This window comes from Bemisia tabaci, chromosome 4 (assembly GCF_918797505.1).
Source record: "Bemisia tabaci chromosome 4, PGI_BMITA_v3".
Taxonomy (NCBI): domain Eukaryota; kingdom Metazoa; phylum Arthropoda; class Insecta; order Hemiptera; family Aleyrodidae; genus Bemisia; species Bemisia tabaci.
The window spans coordinates 2,869,851-2,880,561 of NC_092796.1; the positions used below are offsets into that span (position 1 = coordinate 2,869,851).

The 10,711-nt window shown below is 37.3% G+C and overlaps 1 pseudogene; it reads left to right on the forward strand.

Moving 5' to 3' along the window:
* Positions 1-418: 418 nt before the first annotated feature.
* Positions 419-9,416, forward strand: LOC109033326 (V-type proton ATPase subunit H-like; annotated as a pseudogene).
* The last annotated feature ends 1,295 nt before the right edge of the window (positions 9,417-10,711 follow it).

Genomic DNA, 10,711 nt, shown 5'->3' on the forward strand with positions numbered 1-10,711 from the left:
GTTTACAGTGTATTCTCCGTTTTTAATTCAGTAGAGTGGGTATGTAGAACAAGAACTAAAGCATTTTGCCATATACCTTGTATCTTTGTAAACTTTATTTGAGAGGAGTTAAACTCCTGTTTGAGGTGACAACTTCAGCGGTAATCTTACTGTATCACTCTCCGCACTGTAGGACTGGCTAAATGATTTGCTATAGACTGTTTACACAAGTAAAAGTAGTCAGCAAAAAATCGATTAGTGTCGTAGTGAGTGGTGTTATTTTCGGAAGGTTGCTTTTGCAACATTAAAAACCTGCCCATCATATTGAAAAAATAAAATAAAAGAATAAAAGAATCTTGAATAAAAGAAGCCCAAAGAATTTTGTTGTCTTCTTCCTAATGTAGATTCCTCCTTTTTACAGATTTAAAAACATATCAAAATGGCGCCAGAGCCACTGGATATCTCTGAGCATGAGTTGCTCTTCAAAGCAACCAATTTATCCAAACTGGCCTCCATAGATTTGTCTCAGGTATGAGTTATAAATATTTTTCATCAAGTAACATTTTTTTGTTAGTCAATGAGAACTGGAATAATTTTTTAGGACAAACAGCTCATATTTTTTCTGTTTTAGTGTATTTTCCGAAGGAAAGATACACTATTGCGTTCTCCCTCATGGTGGGACCTAGACCTGGGACCATGTAAAGAGCACCGATCTCGAGTCGTAGATCACGAATATATATGTCATTCATTTTCTGTCATATATATATATATGTGTATGTATGCATGTATGTATGTATGTGTGTATGTATGTATTTCAGCCAGCGTGAGGATTTTTCAGTTTTCAGAGCGTTGAGCGGCAGTTAATTTTTAAGTCTCTTGAAACGAAACTTCTGGGGTTTATAGTCCCCTAAGAGTACTTTTAAATTGTGAAGAAAAAATCGGAATACGTTAATTACTTTTCGCACAGCGAGGGGTCAAAGTGGGGGGAGGTTTAATTTTGTCCACGCGATAACTCGAGTAAAAATGAATATTTTGAGCTGAAATTTTGATGGTAGTTAGATATCTACTAAGACTGGTCTCCTATTGAATTTCAGCGAAATCGGCCAACGTGTTCCATAATAGTGGCAATTTACCGTTTTTACGGGTGAGGGGGAGGGGGTAGGAGTTGCGCAGCCAAGGGGAACTGTTTCTTGAAACATATCTGTGGCATGAGGGGTAGGGTAAATGATTTCACTCCCCAATGTGACACTACCCTTCGGAAAATACACTCATGCCGCGGTAAATGCGCGGACTACAAAAGGAACCGTCCCCTACTTGCCGGCAACCCCACGGAAAAACCCTGCCGCTTGCGGCAGGGTTTTTTTCTTATATTTTAGTTCAAAACCTGTTCGAGATCTCTCCTAAATTTTTGCAGGCTCAAGAAATGAATTTCAAATTCAGAGTATTGCATTAGAAAACTGGTTTTCTCAGTTGATGTGAAGTGTGCTCTATTATAATTAATAATTAACATTTTCTGTATTTTAAAATCCAGGAGGACAGGTCAAGAGTTGAAATATTTGCCGAGTATTGTGCTAAGAAGCGAGAACCTATTTGCAGTCAGTTTTTGAACTTGTTAAATGGATCTGATGGATTCATTGTGAATATGCCTGCCAGAATAATCGCCAAGATTGCCTGTTGGAACCCATCTGCCAATTTACTTGACAGCTCTGATTTCACTTTTACCTGAATCGGTTGAATGGACAATTAAAATTGAGTGTAAGTTAAATGGATCAATGATTTTCTGCTATTACTTCTAATTAATTCAGTAATGCATCTGTTGTCCTCAGAATTCTGTTTCCGCAGGTGCAAAAAGTTCTAAAGCATCTTGCCTTTGCCACATGATCCGGCGGTCTCTACTTCTTAGCAAAATTTTTGATGAGAAAAGAGAGAGAAAAAAAAGACATCACTTTTTTAAAATTGCATCACTCGATGCTGATTGTTGATGATTGCTTATTTCCTGTGATTGCTAATTTCCTACGATATAACATAAAATAACTAAGGAGCTAGGTGGCACAATGGTGTGGGGGAGCGCAGGTTGTTCTTCTGGAAAACTGATATTTCCATACAGCATACCATAAGGCACTACTGCACCAAATTTCATGACAGTATTTCAAGATTTGAGCAAGTTACAGGATTTTTTTTTTTTTGCAAGGTTACGATTCTGTGACAATAATCATCTACGTCATGACTGTTATCTGTCAAAATTTCTGTACAAATTCTCCACATAGCTGAAAATTGGCTGGTCTTTTAAGGTTTTTTCAATGCACGACCCCATTATAGCTGAGGAAGAGACCCTTCTCACAAGCAGCGATGGTGAAAGCGAATGTGAGGCTGAAGATTCATGATGTCTCGATTGATGAACTCAGTGGAGCTGGCCCTTCTTAATTTTGTCCCCTTTACTCCTAGACATGTACTGAGGGGGCTTATAAACTTTTTCAACATAAATATGCTTTTTTTTAAAAAAAATAATAATCTTTTAGTAGTTCCCTTTCCTTGATAGCCTGTAGTTCTCTTGAAAAACGACTTCTGTAGCGCTTTTGTAAATCTCATTTTAAATATGTCAAATACTGACTGTATTTCAGTAAATGCAATGGTACCAACCTCTAAATGAGGGTTTGATCTATCATTTTTGTCAAACCCATGATCTCAAAATCTTTAGTATATAGCTGGTAATCATTAGAGTACCTGTACGGCAAGAGTATAGACAGGTGTGAAACTCAGAAAATTAAATCCATCAGGCCTTCACCGATGCCTGCGCAAACAAGGTTAGGGCCCAAAAGGGCAGCCAACCTATGAATTACATACATCCAGAACGATTTATTATTATAATTGTCACAACCTGTTGTTTGCAAAGAACGTATTTGACATAGTTTTTGCATAAATTTACTAATTTTTGAAGAACGCACATTTATGAACATTCTTTGCCATCTTGATTTGAATTGTAATCTGAAGATTGGCAGTGAAATTTAGTGTGTTAAAGAGCTGGCTACCCGTTTGGGCCCTAAACCCTCCATGAAGCAAGCTGTCCATACTCTCAGTATATAGGTACTCTAGGAATCATGTCTTAAAATATTCAACCTTCGTTTTCTCAAACCGCTATTTTCTGACTCATGCCGTTTTTCCACCTAAATCCTCAAATGTAATGATCTGGAAAAGTCCAACTTAATTTTCAAAGTAAACTCTTCAAGCAAAAGAAAATGAGTGAATCTGCTGGAAAAGTCACCTTTTAATATTTGAACTTGCATTTAAAAATCCCATCTCTTCCTGAAACAGATAGAATTTTTCTTAAACTTCTTAATCCACACCCTTCTCATTTAAGTATGCCCTAGGTACTATCAGTGGGCACTTTACAGTGGGCCTCAGTTCAATCTTGATCTGACGTCTTCAGGATGCGTTTACTGATTTCATCGAATTTGTTATCTTTTAGGGAGAGGACTTCTTTTTGTCGGAAGATGCTTGCAAGTAGTTCTTCGTCACGATGAATATCGTTTGGCTTTCATCAAAATTGGAGGGCCCTCAACATTGTTGAAAGTCCTTGCCTCTGGACAAGTAAATTTCCAACTTATTTGATATGTTCTGTCTTCGGTTACTGCCTTTCAACCCTCAATTTGCTCAAAAAATGAACAAGTGAGTATAATACAAATAAGTCTAAAAGTGTTAATTGTCTGTTGAAGAAGAATTTTGTTTTTAAATTGTTGAAATATCAGGTCAGATAGCCTTATCATGCCATAAATGTTTTAAATTCCTCGCTAGGGACCGTCATGTAGGAAGTCCGGGTGACAATCGGCTCTGTCTATGAAAATAATAGGCTGTATAAAATTTGAGCCAATTTGAAGCTTTTTTAGATGATGCTCAAAGGGATTAAAACTATGGGCAAAATTACATTGGTTTGAATGGGCGGAAAAACGCCTGATCTGCGAAAATGCATTTCTTGGATCTAAAATGCGCTGAAATGAAGAAAACCTGTCCAGCTCTTAGAGAGGCATCCAGGGGCCCATTGGAAACGAGAAAATCACACTTTTGATCCATGAGTGGGGACAGCGGGGTCATGACGTAGCTGGTTTTGAGGCGCTGCGCCCACAGCTAAGTGATCGCTTTTGAGACTTTCAGATCAAACTCAAAATAAGTGTTCCGAAGTTGAAGAGGCAAATGTATCTCACAACTTGATGAGAAATACTGTATAAAAGTTGTTTCAGCCCTTGAGAACTATACTTGGCCCTTTACAATGTTGCCTCATACTATTTCTCGAGCCTAGAATGAAATTGGTGTATATATTTTATCTTGCACTTGAGTGATCTCCCCTACCGTCACCCATGGGTCAAAAGTGTGATTTTCCCGTTTTGAAAGGGCCCCTGTATGCTTCTCTTAGAGCTGGTCAGGTTTTCTTCATTTAAGCGCATATTAGATCCGTGAAACGCATTTTCGCTGATCAGGCGTTTTTCCGCCCATTCAAACCAATGTAATTTTACCCATATTTTTTATCCCTTTGAGCACTATTTAAAAAAGCTTCAAATTGGCTCAAATTTTCTACAGCCTATTATTTTCATAGATATAACCGATTGCCACCCGGACCTCGTCGATTTTCCTCCATGACAGAAATAAGCCGCACCCTAATGGTACCTCTAACTCAAATATCAGGCTAGAAGACCAGTTGAAAAAGAACAAGTCTAAAGGTGGAAGCGGTTTATTAAGAATCAGAAACCCTTCCCTAGAATATGGATGAATGTTTATTATGTTACTAATTAGTATAATTTCAATGCCTTAAATAAATTGCTGTCCTTTATGGCATTGTTACTAAATTTAGAACTTTTCCAGGCCGTATACAATGAGGAAAATGTTCTCTGTCAGTCTAATATCAAGGGATCAACAAGGAAATGATTTGATTGTGTAGTCTGGTTCGAGAGAAAAGTTCATGCGTAGTAAGAGAAGACAAAAAGAAAATGAAGCTACCTCTATTTTTTTGCCTTCACTCTATCGTAATTCTGGTTGCTCTTAAATTTCACAGATTAGGCGTCATTCCAATCCTAGCAGATATCTCAGTGACTCCGTGAAAGAAGAAGTCACCCGCATCATCTTGGCTGTATTCAGGGTAAGTTGGTTTTTATACCCACCCATTTTTTCATGCCGGCCCTACACACTTGCGCACAGGGTGCATTCAAAGCATTGATGCCTGCTTAGTCATATTTTCAGAATGATTGCAGATAGTTAGTTAGTAAGTTAATTAGAGTCGTTCAGCATCACAGGCTATTAATGTTTTTACAGAAAACATGAAGGGTGAGTAAAAATAAAAAAATTCATATTCTTAACTTAATGGAAGCAAAAAATTTCAAAATCTTGGTTGTAACACTGACATTATCTTCGGTTAATTTACAAATAGTTTGAACATGTATATCTATATCACGCCACTAACCCAGTGTACCATAGCGCTCTGCAACTCCTAATCACCATTAAAACCGATTCTGCCACTCGATATATGCAACTGTTCAAAAGTTATGCTGAAAAGTTGATTTTTCTTTGACCCCCCTTTTCCTCGGGGGCCGGATCAAAAACCTCCGCCATTTTTGAACTTCTGTAACCTTCCTTTACAAAAGGTGAGGGTATGACAAGATTCTGTTCTGGGTCCAGTTCTTATGGGAGATGCATGTACCTCCTTGTGAAAATCGGCAGAATTTCAGATATGGATTGTTTGTGTCAATGTAAGGTAGAAAGTAATCTGTATTTCTTTCCCTCGCCTCTTAAATGTAAGAATATGAGGAAGTAAAAAAAACAAGAGGGAAAGAGCTCGTTGATTCGAGTATCGAGCTGTCCAGAGATGATTAATAGTTTCTTTTTTTTTTTCTTGCTTTGTTCGCTTTTTAGAACTTAATCGAAAAACAGAAGAGCCGAACATTGCAAAGGAACATGTATTGCAATGGTACAGAGTAAAGTATTAAAGCAGCTGAGTATTTTGGAGCAACACAAACTCGATGATGAAGACATTGTAGAAGATGTTCAGTTTCTCAACGAAAAATTGCAGGCATCCGTTCAAGATTTAAGGTATCTGGTAACTCTATTTTCTCTCCCACTATAGTACTCGGCATCCTACAAGTGAGTGGGTGTATTTACTGGTCTTTCTACCTAGTGGTTGCATACACCACATCTTGAAGGAGAACTACGGGTGGGGAAAAGTGTATCCCTGTGGTGAAGCACCTCGGAAAAAATTAACAATTGTAGTACAGCCTGTAAAATTTATGTATTTTAAATGTGGGTTCAAAAAAGTCCGGTTTGATAACCCATGTGTGTAACAACGGTCAGTAAAGCTAGGGTTAAGCCAGAGACAACATTTTTAGAGATGTTGCACTCTCCATCCTCCCAAAGAGAAAAAGTCATTTTGGGAATCATTAATTACTTTTTGCCTAATGATGATTCATGAAATCAGTGAATAATCTGTTGAAATATGATGTAGATCAACAAACTTGCTTTGTAAAATGTTCAACAGGTTATTCCGAAGTTATCATCTGCTAAGAATGGAGGCAAAAAATACTACCGTGTTAAAGAAGTATGCTGTAGGAGCCATCAGCCATCGCCAAAGCTCCTTTAATAGAATACAAAGAAATATGTGAATATTTTTTCTCCAATTTTTCAGAGAGATTTATCCGCAATCGGACCTCAGTTATCTGCAAATTCTAAGAGACAATATTCATAAATCTTCTCAAATATGAACATTTAATCGAAGGAAATTTGGCAACTCTCGAATATTCATACGGTGTTTCTCCTTAGTACAATAGAGTAGCTCATATATCACTAAATTGAAGTACGAAGTCTCTTAATGACATTTTCTCCACCCAAAAGAGTGATAATTTACGATGTATCTTTGGAAGACCATTGTCTGTAGTGTGTGTGGTATTTATTAGAGTACCTTTATAGCGAGAGTATAGACTGATGCGAAACTCCGGAAATCCATCAGGCCTTCACCGATGCCTCCGCGAATAAAGTTAGGGCCCAGAAATGCAGCCAACCTATGAATTTCAATTATCCAGAGCGATTTACTAATACAATTGTTACAAACGATCGTTTATAAAGCACGTATTTGACTTAGTTTTTGCACAAATTTACTCATTTTTGCGGAAGAACGCTCATTTATGTACATTCTTAGCCATCTTGGTTAGAATTGAAATCTGCAGACTGGCAGTGAAATTTTGTGTGTTAGAAGTTGGTTAAAAGGGTGGCTGCACTTTTGGGCCCTAAGCCCTCCATGAAGCAATCTGTCCATACTCTCGCTATATAGGTACTCTAGTATTTATCATCAAGAAAGTAAATACTGCAATTTGAAATAATTTTTTTCATTTTTACTTATAGTTCTTTTGATGAATATGCCACTGAAGTAAAATGTGGGTGACTAGAGAGGTCTCTAGTCCACCGGTCTGCTCAGTTCTGGAGAGAAAATGCAGCACGTTTGAATGAGCGCAACTATGAGCTTCTTTGCTGTCTGGTCTTTTTACTTGATACTTCCAAGGATGCTTTGGTGTTCAGCGTTGCATCCTTTGATGTTGGTGAATACGTCCGTCACTATTCGCGAGGCAAACAGTAAGTAATAATTGACAATTTTTAAATTAAATCAAGATTTAAAAACAATTCTTCGGAGAAGTTTTGGTTTACATGCTCTGACATTCTTACCGTTTGACGAATGACATTTTCGATGAAATTGAGGATGGACTGCTGGGGTTAATCAACAAGGATCAGTCGTGATGAAGCTGAAGATGGAGCGTGCAGCTCCGTAACAATTGTCCTTTAGTCTATAAAAAGTGAGTGAGCTTAGAGTTTATGTAATTGAAGACTGGATGTACTCTTTGGTAACTGCCTAGCTGATCAAACGCTGTAATGATCACCGGTGACTTCTAGGAGGTAACAGCCCTCTATAAGAAAGGCAGAACGGAATCACTCTTCTAACTTCTGGAAGGTCAAAGGCCTGGTTCAGGAGAGTAATGATTTTGCTTGCTCAGTGCTTGGAATGATCTACATCTTAAAATTTTGGAATCGGGTGTGTGATTTTATAGCTGATGTTGAAATGCTCAACAACATTTACCACTGAACATAGATAGAGGCATCATTTACCAGATTATATACTTCCGACAGCACGTGTTATACGTGGTAATGCTTACATCAGACCATTCTACTTTCTCTAGCTTTCACAACCTCTCTCTGTATAGTTTTCATTGTTTTTATCTTACAGTGTCATTGAACAGTTAGGAGGAAAACAACTTGTGATGCAACTTTTATCTCACGAAGATCCCAATGTTCGTTATGAAGCTCTGTTGGCTGTTCAAAAGTTAATGGTTCTCAACTGGTAAGTTCCTCTCTCTACTTCTTCAATCTATCAGTTACTTATCTCTAGAGCTATGTTTATCTGGCGAACAATTGCGGCGCTCATGGGTTTGGTAATTTAGGTTTTGTCCACTGAAGTAGAATGATTTGCTTGATGTGGAACTTTTCGATCGGTCATTTTTTAATCAACCTAATTTTATTTGACTGATGTCACTGAATCTTGAATTTTTTAAGAATAGACTTCTGACAAAGGAATCGGAAGTAAAATTATTCAAAGAAATGCCATGTATTTTATCGTAAAATTTCCTTTTGTCTATTTTTAGTTTTTAGTGTATTTTTTTTCCGAAGAAAGTACACTATTTTTTCAGTATACTCTCTGCCTTGAAGTGTACATTTAAGCCTTGAGTAGAATATGAAAATGTATTTTAAAGGATTTTATTTTATTTCCTCTTGGAAGCTATCAATTATAGATGGATATTGAAGCAGATGGGCACTCTTTCAGCTTCTCAACAAGGTACATTAAAACTTCAGTTTATCGGATTGCTCTTTTGGTCCCTCCTAGGACTTCAAGTAATTCGAATCAACGGATTTTGCAATTTAATGTATAAATTCGTCAGTCCTGTAAAATCCGATGGAGGTCTTACTGTATAGAGCTTAACATTAGACTGAAGGGTTGCTATGCCAAGAAATGATGGTCTTTCTGTATCCATTCCATTACATGTAGTCTTTTCTGGGAACTGTATTGATCAATTGTCAAAATCTTAGGAGAGTTTTAAAGTGAAGAATGTTTCTGATTTGAACACTTTGTTACCGATTTGAGTCATCTTTTTTACTTTGAAAGGTATAAATTAATATTTGCGTTTTGGATGACCCTCTTATATTCTAGCATTGATAGTTTCTAAGAAAAGGAAAGTATAAAATTTTCTTCCTTTCTCCTGCTTCCCTCCCTCTCTCTATCATTTCCTATTTCATGCTCTTTTGATCAAAGCTTTTTACATTGCAAGCAACTGTTGGTATCAATGTTAATATTTTTACAAGTTATTTTCTGGATAGGTATACAGTAAATTTGCACTGAGACTGCAACAAGAAGAAAATAATTGTACCCTGGTATGTACCTGGGTGGGCGAGCGACAATGCATAAGCGGAGGCATGGTTCGATTGACTGAGGAGTGGGGAACGGTCAGGACGTAGGGGAAAGGTTCAGGCTGAACCGTTCAGCACAGCGCAAGTCAGTCACGGGTGGGGAAGAGAGGCGGGGAGAGGGGACACTTCCCCTCAAGTGAAATAGAAAAAGGTGTAGAGTCGCTGAAAGTCTGAATCCTTCGAAGTTTATATTAATGATGATGAAACATCCAACTGGTCTTCAAGGAGAGCTTTTGTTTCCTTGATGATCAGGAGATAAGATAGACAACATAGTCAAATTTTCCGAATGTGATAACAGAGTGCGGCGTATCCTCTATACACTTAAACCAGGAATTTCCTCAGCTCCATTGGGAAAACACTTTTGTGAAAAGGCCAAAAAAATTATTTTTTACGCCTTGCTTTGTCACGCCCTTGGCATATTTTAATTTTAAGTTCAAAAAATGCATTGCGCTTAGGAAAGTCGCAAAGAAATCATAAGTAGTGATAATAATTAAAATTTAGCCAGGTCAGAATCCCTTTGGATTTCCCATGCAGGGTCGCTAAGGTATCCTATTTTTTTGGCTTTTGAAGCAACTTCTGTTGAATGAGTTCTAACTATTCTCTTCTCTTCTTATTTTTAGGTAAAATATCATAAGATTTTCTGGAAGAAGTTGGCTCCCAATCAGTGGAGAGGAACAAATGCTGCTGTTATTTGGTGTCAATCAATTCTGGTGCCCTTTTAATTCTTTCTTGAGAATGATTTTTCCTCCAAAGGGACTCGTGCTGATATCTTGGCAACTAGTCATGTATTATAAAAGTATGATGGTGGCACTTTCTCAACTCATTTATTGAACGTAAATTTTCCAGACTTTGTTGTCTTAAAGTAAAGTCATCCATGAAGCATGAGCTAAAATTCGCTTTAGCTGTAATTAAACAGTGGCATGAGGGTGTAATTAACGCCTCTGAAAACATTGTAAATGTCTCTCCAATGAATGCTTATTTAAGGCATGCATAAACAATTTTGTTAGTTTATGAATTGGTTGGAACTCAAACAATTTACCATTCCCATTTCGAGTATATTTTGTCTTAAATTCTATTTAGTCTTTTCTTTAAGAAAGTTCTCTAAAGTAGGTTAATTTGAAATCTGTAGTAGCATCTTTCAACTGATAGAGACTTCTTCAAGAGTTGCTGTTTTAATAGTTGTATATTTTCATTCTTATTAGCCTCAACTCAACTTTACAATTGACAGGGGTGTGTTGGGAACATA